The 11,733-nt window shown below is 40.7% G+C and overlaps 1 protein-coding gene across 8 annotated transcripts in view; it reads right to left on the bottom strand.

The window, feature by feature from the left end:
- The window catches only part of ehbp1.L (EH domain binding protein 1 L homeolog), a 294,730-nt gene extending 293,266 nt beyond the window's left edge, over window positions 1-1,464 (bottom strand). For 2 of the 8 annotated variants that reach the window (XM_041562641.1, XM_018262832.2), the window contains exon 1: window positions 1,123-1,462. The gene's annotated coding sequence lies outside the window, so the exon portion shown is untranslated. Of the gene's footprint in view, window positions 1-1,122 lie in introns of all 8 variants that reach the window. The other 6 variants (XM_041562644.1, XM_041562643.1, XM_041562645.1 and 3 more) reach the window with 4 other exon arrangements.
- Window positions 1,465-11,733: the final 10,269 nt, after the last annotated feature.

Here is an 11,733-nt window from a genome sequence, read left to right on the forward strand (position 1 = left end):
TACAGTACAGGTATCGGATCTGTTATCCGGAAACGCATTATCCAGAAAGCTCTGAACTATGGAAAGGCTGTCTCCGTTAGACTCCATTATAATCAAATAATCCATATTTTTAAAAGTGATTTCCTTTTTCTAGGTAATAATAAAACAGTATGTTGTACTAAATTAGAACTCATTCTTATTGGAAGTAAAATCAGCCTATTGGGTTTATTAATGTTTACATAATTTGCTAGTAGACTTAAGGTATGAAGATCACAATTACAGAAAGATCTGTTATCTGGAAACCCCCAGGTCCCAAGCATTCTGGATAACCAGTCCCACACCTAGGGTTGCCACCTGGCCAGTATTTTAGCAGCCTGGCAGGTAAAAATATTGATTGGTGCCAATGTTATTTATAGGGAAAAACCACAAAAATACAGGAAGGCCGGTATTTTTTTCCAGAAAAGGTGGCAACCCTAACTACACAACATCTGATACCAGTGAGCAGGGGAAGGGTGTTTGGTTGCACACAGACAGAGAAACAAGCCCTAGGGGGACTGCCACATTCACACATTCTGCATCTCTCTAACCAGGAATATCTGCAGCAAAATTGCCCAGGCACCTATTACACCCAAATAAAAACAAACATGGCTTGGATTTAGATTGTGTGCCCATAGGCTAAAGGGCTGGCCAAATCCAGAGGGACTACAAGCACTTTCTGTCACTGGAGCAATATGGGGGGCAAACTAGTGATTTGTAGTCTAGACTTGCCACTACTATAGGCTGATTTGGCTTAATACGACCTCTACCTACTCTACTCTCTCTCAGTAATTGTACATTAATTCAAATGAAATAAATAATAATACAATACAATTAAAGGGGAGACGAACACTGATCTCTACGGATATGGAGGGGATAATTCAAACAGAGCAGAGCAGGGGGGAAAAAAGCCCTAGTAATTTAGCTGTCACTAGACTACAATTCCCAGCATCCCACTGAAGCCGATCCCAGGAGCTGTAGTACAGCCACAGATTGCAAAGCCTCTGCCCTAATCATTACACTGCATTCAGCCCTCTCTCCCCGGCGTCATAACGCAGAGCAGAAGACAAGAGACCGCGTTCTTTCCGCTTATAAAGCATTTCTTACCTCTCCGCCTGTCCACCGGCCGGGCATTTAATCCTTGGCAGCAGCAGCCCTAAACCCTGCCTGAGGATCATCCAAGAGCTCCGAGTTCCCTGCCTTGAATCACAGCACAAGCACCAAAATCATGAACATATATTTCTCAGAATTGCTCCAATGTTTAACATGCAGACAGGAAGGTGCAGTCCCACCAGTAGTAGATACCCCCGGCCCTGGACTCCAGCACAAGCCTTGGTGCAAAAAAAACACCCTCCCAACAAGCCAGAGCCCGCTCCACCGCCAGCCCTGCCGCTTTCCACATTGGGCATCAGACAGCCTGGATACTGAGCAGACATTGGTCCTCCGTTCTGCCAATCATTCTGCTAGGCGACTACTTACTAGGGTAGGAGAAGGCGGGGCTTGCCGGCACTTTTTTTAAGAAAAGCTTTGAGAGACAGCGAAGAGGCGGTACCCTGTTCAAATGAATATCATTGGTCAATGTAACAAATTGACAGGACGTTGTTTACGGTGTAGTGCCTGCTGATTGGTTGCTTTTCACGCTACTCATATCAGTGCCTTGCGAGATTGATGACATTTCCCTGGGATAATTTGCGAGGCAAAGTCTTCGTGCAACCCGGGAGACTAGACCAATAATTAGGAGGGGGTGGATAAGGATACGGATAAGGCAGCGACCTTTTGTTCAGACTTCAACAAATACTTTAATCCGAATGTATCTCTGCCTGTGGCACATTTGACAGCCTGAAAATCTGAACAAACTGTGGGAGTAATTTTTTCTGTAAACCGCCACATCCCACTGAGATTTGATTTCTTCAAATGCTACTATGTTTTAATGGATCCACCTTTATAACATTTTTTGTTCTATCTTCTTTTTGTAAGTTCCGAGTAGTTTAAGGGTAAGGGAACGCGCTAAGATTCGGGGAGATTTAGTCGCCTCTTCTTCAGGCGACTAATCTCCCCGAACTGCCTCCTCCTACTACGTTTTCCAAAGTCGCCAGAAGTTTCCCCCTGAGGCATTCCGACGGCGATTTACATTTTAGCTGACGGGAGGCAGTTGGGGGAGATTAGTTGCCCCAAAGAAGAGGAGATTTCTCACTGGGCGACTAATCTCCCTGAATCTGAGCTAAAACAGTAATTCATCTTAATTAAGGACAGTTTGCAATTATTATTTAGCTTTTTGTTCATCAACTCTCCACTTTGGAATTTCAGCAGCTATCTGGTTGCTAGGGTCCAATTTAGCCTAGCAATCAGGCATTGGTTTTAAATGAGACTGGATGCTGAGTAGGAGAGGGCCTAAATAGAAAGATAAGTAATGAAAACAATAAAATTGTAGCTTCACATCTGATTATTGATTTAGTGAGGGGTCAAACTTTGCTATCAGTCCAATCTGGCCGACCAGATCAGCTTGTGATCAACTAGATATTGCCAGGCAGATCAAAGGACATGGATAAGTATAGCTGGCTTTGTTCTTATTGCACTCCAGCAGTAATGTAAAGGTGGCCATACACAGAGAGATCCGCTCCTTAGGCGATGTTGCCAAATGAACGGATTTCTCCCTGATATGCCCACCTTGAGGTGGGCGATATCGGACTGATCCGATCGTGGACCCTAGGGTCCAACAATTGGATCATACTGCAGGAGTACAGACGGGACCGCATCAGCGAACAGATGCAATCCGATTTTTAACCCTGCCCAATCAACATCTGGCTGACTTTCAGCCAGATATTGATCAGGGACCCATACACGGCCAATAAGCTGCTGATTGGGTCTGTCGGCAGCTTTTATCGGCCAGTTTAGGGCCACCTTTAAAGTAGCCATACACTATAAGATCTGCTCATTTGGCAAGGTTGCTACGAGTGGATCTTTCACCCAAAATTTCCAGCAACGGCAGGGCGATATGGGGTTAATCCGAACAATCAGATTACATAGAAGAAAATGGGCGCAGACGGGTTGTAGGACTGCAGCAACTAGCTGATGCAGTCCTCAATCGCCAGAAAAATCAAACCTCGATGATCTATATCATGGCCAGATTTCAATTGGGGAGACCCGTCAGAAGCCCCCATATATTGGCAAATAAACTGCCAGATTGGTCTAAAGGACCGATATCGGCATCTATAATCTGCCCATGTATGGCCACTGATAAAGGGCCCTGTGAGGCCCGAAACGTTGCCCTTGGTCTACTTGAATTGGAGCCAATAAACATCACGAATATAAACACATTCAATTTGTCAGTGTGCCACAGTGCTTTGGACTTTGCATGTATGGCCACTATGTCAGACATGCATGGTGGGGTCAGCACGGTGGCAATCATGTCCTTTGAGATCCAACATGTACAGTCAGATCTGCAAAAAATTGGATTGTGATGGACTGCGCCCTTGGGAATCACAGGTGTATGGATCCAAGCATTAGCATTTGTTTCCAATAGTCTGTGCTCGTGAATGTGGCCCAAATGTTGCTGATTTTATATTTGCTAATTTGAAAATGATTTTCAGGAACACTTTGCCACTAGGTCTTTGTTTTATATACGAATTGTGCTAAAGGAGGGCATAATGGGCATATTATTATATTTATTACAGTCCTTCTCTGTTATATAGAATTGTAATGGTTTTAGTGGTGAAAACAAGTCACAAATAGTGATGAAAGAAACTACCCTGTTTCAAGAAACTGCAGAAAAATCTAAACATTTTGGCAAATGCATCTCAGTCAATGTCCATTTTTGCGCCACGTGCTTTGTAGTCAATCGATATTTTTATTTCTGCATGTTTTTCCTGCCCGAAATGCATTGAAGTCAAGTTTTTTCTCAACTTTTATTAACATTTGTGGTAAAAGCATTAGAGACGTTTTTTTTTATCTTTCTGTTTTCTCGCCTTGTGGAAAACCATTGTATTATATTGCCAAAACAGATTGACAAAAAATTGTGATAAAGCAAATTTCACCAGTTCGCTGTCAGGCACAAATATGTGCTCATCCCTGGCCACAAATAATTTCTTGGATGAAGGATGAGTACTGAGGGAACTGTGAATTAACCAGGTTTGCATTAGTAGGAAGGCTAAAGCTCTAATATAGATTGTGATAACATTTTCTTTTACTTTAACCCAGAGGCTGGTAAATGTATCATGGGGTTGAATAATGATTTCTGGTTATTTGGAGAGAGCATTCGCGGCTGAGGGTCACTCAGGGTAAAGGTATCAAATCTGCCCCATCTGTACATCAGATTTCCATAGGAATCCATGTGAATGCAGCTTAAAACAGTTGTTTGTTGAAGCTGGACCAAATCTATTAATGTTTTTAGATCTGCACTTATACCTCCTTGCGTCTTCTGCTAAAAAATCACCCCATTTTTCAACACACCAATGGGCCAATGAGGCATTGCCTCTGTAGCCATATTCCAAGTGTTCCACAACTATTTCCATGTAGACCATGGTCATTTTCAGCATATTTTCAGTTCAATGACCTGTCTTAGTCCAGATAAAAGGCTGCAGCATTAATCCTACGTTCCTCAACCTTTAAAGCAGAGATCTGAGAAATGCTTGTTTGTTGAGGTCATAAGCTTGTGTTTCTGCCCCATTGGGCACCTATGGGCGAAACTGGGCTGATCCTATTGTTGACTCTCTGAAACCAATAAAGGCTGATACAGTCCTCACCCAATTGGTTTTTTTTTACAACCGACCAATAGATCTCTGGCCAATATCAATCAGGCAGGCAGTTTGGACCCCCCCCCCATACATGGACCAATAAGTTGCAGACTCAGTCTGTAGGGTGAAAAAAAGACATCCCTGCTCTTATGAACATGTTCACCAGTAAACCTTTTGTCTGTTTATCCATTGCCTTTAACTGAATTTACGTGTTTTTATGCTTTGCTAAATACTACCATAAAACAACCTACCTTTTCCTAACTCTTGTGTCTATTTGCATTTGGTAGTGAAAATAAAACTGATCTGCTCATGCTACATCATCATTTATTAACACATTTCCATTAGCTCTGCTCAGGGCAGTGTCGCCTTACATTGTCAGTTAACCATGCTCATTTCCTAATTCTGGCAAATCTGAAAACTCTATCAATTTAGTACAAATATAAAATTGCTAGGCAGTACCTTGTATATCATTTCCTCAAAACAGTACAATAAATGAAAGCTTGCAGTGTTAATGTGTCAAGCACATCACAATCTTCTGGGAATCCCAGTGAATTCAACTGATGACTCCACATAGAACTGGAAACCATCATAACATATTTAAATAGGCTTGTTTGTATTTATGTTATTAATTATACTAAACAAGCACAGCCACTGAAAACACTTCTGTGGCTTTTCTTGCTAAGTAAACCAGTGACAACTAATATTGCATGTGTTTCAATAGAAATATAAGGGGTCTTTCAATTATGACTCTTAGTGCTCATTCACAAAATCCTTGTGACAAGGGCATATCTATCATGCCAGGGACCTGTGTGCTTCCCCCAATGAGATCATTTTTATTTAAAGAATCACAAGATCACTTCAAAGAAGAGAGTTGTTGATTCTAGTAACAATTGCTTTTCTAATGGTTTACATTTACACAGTTCTGGGAAGGGGCCTGTCACCACTAAATGATTGGCGAAACTTTGTGGCTGACATTTTTTTTCCTAAGGCTTAGAATTCAGCTCTAGTTCAGGTATAACATATATTAGTTAGATGTCTGTATAATTAATTAATTAATTCAGATTAGGGATGCACCGAATACACTATTTTGGATTTGGCCAAACCCCCGAATCCTTAATGAAAGATTCAGCCAAATACCGATTCTATTGCATATGCAAATCAGGGAGGGAAAAAGAGCACAGCTAGAAAATGTTTTACTTCTGTATTTTGTGACAAAAAGTAAAGGTGGCCATACACGGGCCGATAAAAGCTGCCGACAGACCGCGTCGGCAGCTTATTGGCCCGTGTATGGGGCCCCCCGAAGGGCTTTACTGATCGAGATCTGGCCAAAAGTCGGCCAGATCTCGATCGGATGGGACAAAAAATCCCGTCGGATCGCGGCCGCATCTATTCGTTGATGCGGTCCCCACAATCGTATCAGCCCGATATTGCCCACCTCAAGGTGGGCATATCGGAGGGAGATCCGCTCGTTTGGCGACATCGCCAAACGAGCGGATCTCTCCATGTATGGCCACCTTAACATGATTTTAAGGATTTGGATCAGCCAGGCACAAGGATTTGACCAAATCCGAATCCTGCTGAAAAAGGCTGAATCCTGGCTGAATATGGAACCGAATCCTGGATTCGGTGCATCCCTAGTTTAGATTTCTGTCACTTTTAGAAAGTCATTTAGATTGTTAGGTTCACGGCTTGCTCATGGTAAACTATAGAATTTAGATTCCCTAAAATTAAGTCAGTTTCCAGTAAAAATTGGAAAGGCTCGGAAAGTCCTGTTTGAGATGCTTAAGGAATGCAGTTGGCCTCCACCGACAGTGTATTCCCTATGGAGTGGGAGCCAATAAGAAGCATGTATACATGGCGCTTAAGCGGGATATCATTCTCAGGTGCCAAACAGCTCCCACTGCACAGTGTGGATGACGAACATGGGGAGGGACATTTATCAACATTCTCATTTTAGTGATTTTATAGTTTGTTAACACTACAATTAAAGCCTAAGGGGAATGTAATAAAATTTGCAAAACTTTGCAAACAAAAATTCACCTTTCACAATGTGATATTCTTTTTTAGGCTTTTACACCTGCTCTGGAGTTTTGTTAAATATTTAGTCACAAAAAATGGTTTGCGATTGCAAAATGTTATTGCATACACTGCGAACGTTCGCAAAAGCAGTTTGGTCTCAAACTTTGCAAGGAAGTCATTGAGGTCTTAATCAGTCAAAAATGGCACAATCGTCTTTGTGAACATATTACATTCCCCCTTAGGTCCCTAAATTATGAATGCCTTGTAATTTATTAAAATAATTTAAAGAATGGTGCCCTAAAAACCTTCAAAAGATTACTAGTGAAAAAAGTTAACCTTTAATACTCTGAATGGCTAAAAAATGTCCAATAGGATCAGGGCTGCTCCCATTGACTTCTATAGGACCTCGACTGCTTTTCAAACCAAAGTTTTGTATTCAAGTTTTTTGTGGTTTTTACAATTCATAAATCTTGAATTTTTCGAGTTTTAGAGAAATATAAAAATAATTGAAAAATCGAAAAAAAAGGAGATTCATAAACAAAATATAAGTTTGAATGTTAGTAAATAGGCCACATAGTGAGCATTTTTGAGCAGCAAAAACAGAACTGTTTAGGAAAGCTACTCCAGATTGGTGCAGTTTATAAAGAAGTAGAGAATCAGCCCACTGGGGGGAGAGGGTCTTGTAAACTACCACCCCAGTAACTACAACTTTTCATTTTTTTTTTACACTTTCCAAATGACCCCTGCCCCAAACATACAGGTGGCATATGAGGAATGGTGATATATGTGGTTTTGTTTATTTTAGATTTGTCTGTGCATTATCTCTGAAACATTTTCCCCAACAAAAACTAAATAAATACTTTTGGAAGCAAAATTTGGACAATGATCTGGTGTTCTTGTTGATTTTAATGAGATGTGATACATGAGAACTTGCCTGTGTTTTGTCACGGAGACTTTTTCCCAGTAACTCATAAAGACTGAAACTTCATGATTATTTTTTTTTCTTTAGATAGCATAGCTGCCAACTCTGTCTCATTTCCTGGGTCCCAAGGAACTTGTGTCCCTGGCAATGTCCCAGGATTTTAAAAATGACCAACTGTCCTGAAGGTTTTAATTGTTTCTGTGTGCGGCAAACAATCCACTAAAAATCACAGTACTGCCCCAACAACACATGTTTAGGCTTGTTGGGTAGGATTATCTGTTATGTAATCAAGGGCTTTTTATACAGCATTTGCTAGCTCTTTAAATCACCTGTGCGCCAATCCCTGTGCTCCAAACCCAACAAGACTTGCACATGCATGTGTGCCCATATGAAGGGGGGATGCGGGAAGGTGGAGAGGGTGGGCAATGAGTGGTTCTCTCCCTGGTTTAAAGCAAGGATGGTATAGAGAGAGGTCCACCAGGATATCCAGGCCGGATTTGTGGAGAGGCCACCAAGGCGGCAGGATTTTAGGGGGCGGCATGCTGCCTAACCACACCCATATTGGTTCTGAAACACTGGGGATGAGCAGGAGATACAATAGTTTTTTAAACCTCCCATGCTCCATCCTCATTGCTCCGGTCCCAATGCAAATTTGAGCGAATAAAAGGGAGGGGACAGGGGCAACGAATGACAGCAGGCCTAGGGGTGCCCTCTATGTAAATCCGGCCCTGGGGATATCCTAATACCCCATCAGGCAAGTCCAATTCTGTTGCCCCCTATCTTACAGAACCATGCCAGTCTGCTTATTCAAACACCTGCAGAGAAAGCAAAAGCTGTTACTGTTATCACAATCTCACTTGTCAGGGAATTTGCATAATTTTCCTGCTCTCATTTCATACCCTCTCTAATGCTGAATTTAATATATATCTTTTTCATTGACTGCAGACATTAACTTTTCTGATCAGTGTTTATTTAACTTCTTTCAATCAACATGGAAAATATATTACTATATTAAAGGATCAGTATCATCAAAAAATAAAAGCACTTTAAAGTAATTATCATATAATATAATGTTAGCATGCACTGGTAAAAGCTGTGTGTCTGTTTACTATAGTTTATATAAACAAGCTGCTGTGGGGGGCAGCCATTCAAGATGCACAGGTTACATTGCACATAACCGATAAGCCCTGACCAATACAGTGGAGTTTTATCTGCTATTTAACCTGTGCCTTTTTTCCTTTTTTCCATGGCTACAGCAGCATGTTTATATAAACTATAGTATTCTTTCTGAAGCACACACACACAGCTTTTACCTGTGCAGAGCAACTGTACATTATATTTTAATTACTTTGGTCACTTTCAGCTTTTGGTGTTACAATTCCTTTAAAAACAGATAAGTCAGAGATGGAGCTACCATAAACCTAGGAGTCGGAGTGAACTCCACGGCCCTGGTTGTAAGAGGATAGATTTACTTATAAACCCAGCTCTGAAATTAGGAGATTGATCCCATTGTCTTAAGTAGAGAAAAGAAGAAGGGGAACCATGAATTGGGGAAAAAAACTATAGAAAAAAACAACAAACGGGTTGTAATGTATAAGCACATTAAAAAGAGTAATCACCTATTCTGGTATTGCAAAGCTCTGTTGGGGCATGTTGATCCTGAGAGGAAGTCTGATTTAGAAAGTTAGGGGATTTTTTTTGATGAAGCACATTGACCCAAAGTTTTTTGCCTTTCTTGTGATCAAATAGCCCTATGAAGAAGGGCTGTATTCTTCATACACAGAGGCGATCTTGGTCCCTGAGGCGTCTTGCGCTGTGCATACCCCAGGTGCTCATCTTTTTGGAGCCTGAGTGGGTCTGGGGCTGTCCATGGCACTTGTGCAGAGAAACACAATTGCACTCTCTAATTAATTACTAGTCTGAAAACCGGAAATTCGGATCTTAAAGTTACCAGGAGCAGCATTTTTTCCACCCTTGATAATCAGTGGGGTGCTTCTGCCTGAGGTGAGTTTCTAAACTTGCCTCATTGGCACACTGCCCCTATTCGTAAATTACCCCTTATATCTGTATTCCTAAGAATACACTTTACTGTTGTTAAAGGGGTTTTTCGCCATTAAGTTAACTGTTAGTATGGTATAATGCATGGTTGTTATGGTAATTTGGACCCTAGCAAACACATTGCTGTAAAATGGAAAGCTGCTGAATAAAAATTCAAAAACTAAGACTGCCTGTGTATGGACTGATCACCGAGAGAAATAATAGCTGAGGTTTTAAATACTGCCCTGATGGCTGGCAAAAAGTGTAGGTTAATCAGTGTAGACACTTTGTTGTACTGGAGTCCAGAAAAATCAATGTTTTCTTTTGTGGATTTGCAGAGTTTAACCCCGAGTTAAGCTGATTATGGGGACAGGAATAGGTAGCTGAGCAGAGTGTAGTACAGTGTGTTCTGATTCGATGATGCTGTGTGCATGTACAAACACTTGGTTTGGGAAAACAGGACAACATATTGAAAGGAGCATCTTCTGCAGGGACAAGAGAAGCTTGGGGTAGTGCAACATGACTGATTTGGCTGGCCAAGTTGGTATTGTTTACGTTGGCGAAGAGGTGCTTATGGGCAGAAATGATATCTTCAGTCAGACCCCCATTTTATGTTTTCCTGGATTTTACGTTATTGTTATAGTTCCTTCATTTTTCTAATTCTTTTTAGTGGAGCATTTCCTGATTTTAAGGGGCACATTTACTATTGGTCGAATATCGAGCATTTCCTGATTTTAAGGGGCACATTTACTATTGGTCGAATATCGAGGGTTAATTAACCCTTGATAGTTCGATTCAAAGGATTTTAATTCATCGATCGAACGATTTTCCTTCGATAAAAAAATAGTTAGAAAGCTTATGGGGACCTTCCCCATAGGCTAACATTGGTGCTCAGTAGGTTTTAGGTGGCGACGGTGGTCGAAGTTTTTTTTAAAGAGACAGTACTTCGACTATCGAATGGTCGAATCGTTCTAGTCAAAGTTGTAGTCGAAAGTCGAAGTAGCCAATTCGATGGTCGAAGTAGCCAAAAAAATACTTCGAAATTCGAAGTATTTTTTATTCTAATCCTTCACTCGAGCTAAGTAAATGTGCTCCTAAGCATGTTTTCCTACATATTATATAATAGTTTTGAACCCTTTTTGTTAAAAACCCAAATTTCCCCCTGAAGATGTGACTTTTCCTTTATTTTTTGTTGTTTACACAATTTCTACAGAAAAACTCAGATTTTACATACCCCCCATTTTTCATTTTCTAGTATATTATGTTTATTGCCCCCTGGATTGACAGTATGTATAAATATATTACAGGTCCTTATAATAATAATTTCTAATGCGTTATTTGCCAGTAGGTCCTTTCAACAAACACAAGGGCATCCATTTTTATTAGAAGAAAGTAAGTTCCATCTTAATATTTGGAAATGTTTTACAGCAAGATCTGTGAAGATGTGGAATTCTCTCCCTGAAACAGTTGTACAGGTTGATATTAGATAGCTTTAAGAAGGGGTTGGATGGCTTTTTAGCAAGTGAGGTAATACAGGGCTATCTTAGTACAAAGTTAATCCAGGAGACTGGTCCAATTGCCATCTTGGAATCAGGAAAGAATGTTTTCCTCCTCTGAGGCAAATTGGAGAGGCTTCAAATGGGGTTTTTGGTTTCCTCTGGATCAACTAACAGTTAGGCAGGTTTTATACAGATAGGTTGCCAATGATTTAGAATCAATGGTTTGGTAATTAAGGTTACGTTGTAGGAGGGCTTTTCACAAAGTGCTTTTAAAAATTAAGAGGTTAAAACCAGCCTAGCTGTACATCATGTTTTCCTATGGCTCCATTGTGATAAACGTGATTATAATTAGTTTTTAATGCCAGTTCAGCAAGTGAGCAAATCTTAGCCACTAGGCCACTAGACATGCTATTCCCCTACATATCATATCTATATATGTGAAAACTATACCAAAGCTATTTTGTGTGGACCTTCTTTTAAATAGTCTGGCTTTTTATTTGTGCAGATA

This window comes from Xenopus laevis, chromosome 5L (assembly GCF_017654675.1).
Source record: "Xenopus laevis strain J_2021 chromosome 5L, Xenopus_laevis_v10.1, whole genome shotgun sequence".
Lineage (NCBI taxonomy): Eukaryota > Metazoa > Chordata > Amphibia > Anura > Pipidae > Xenopus > Xenopus laevis.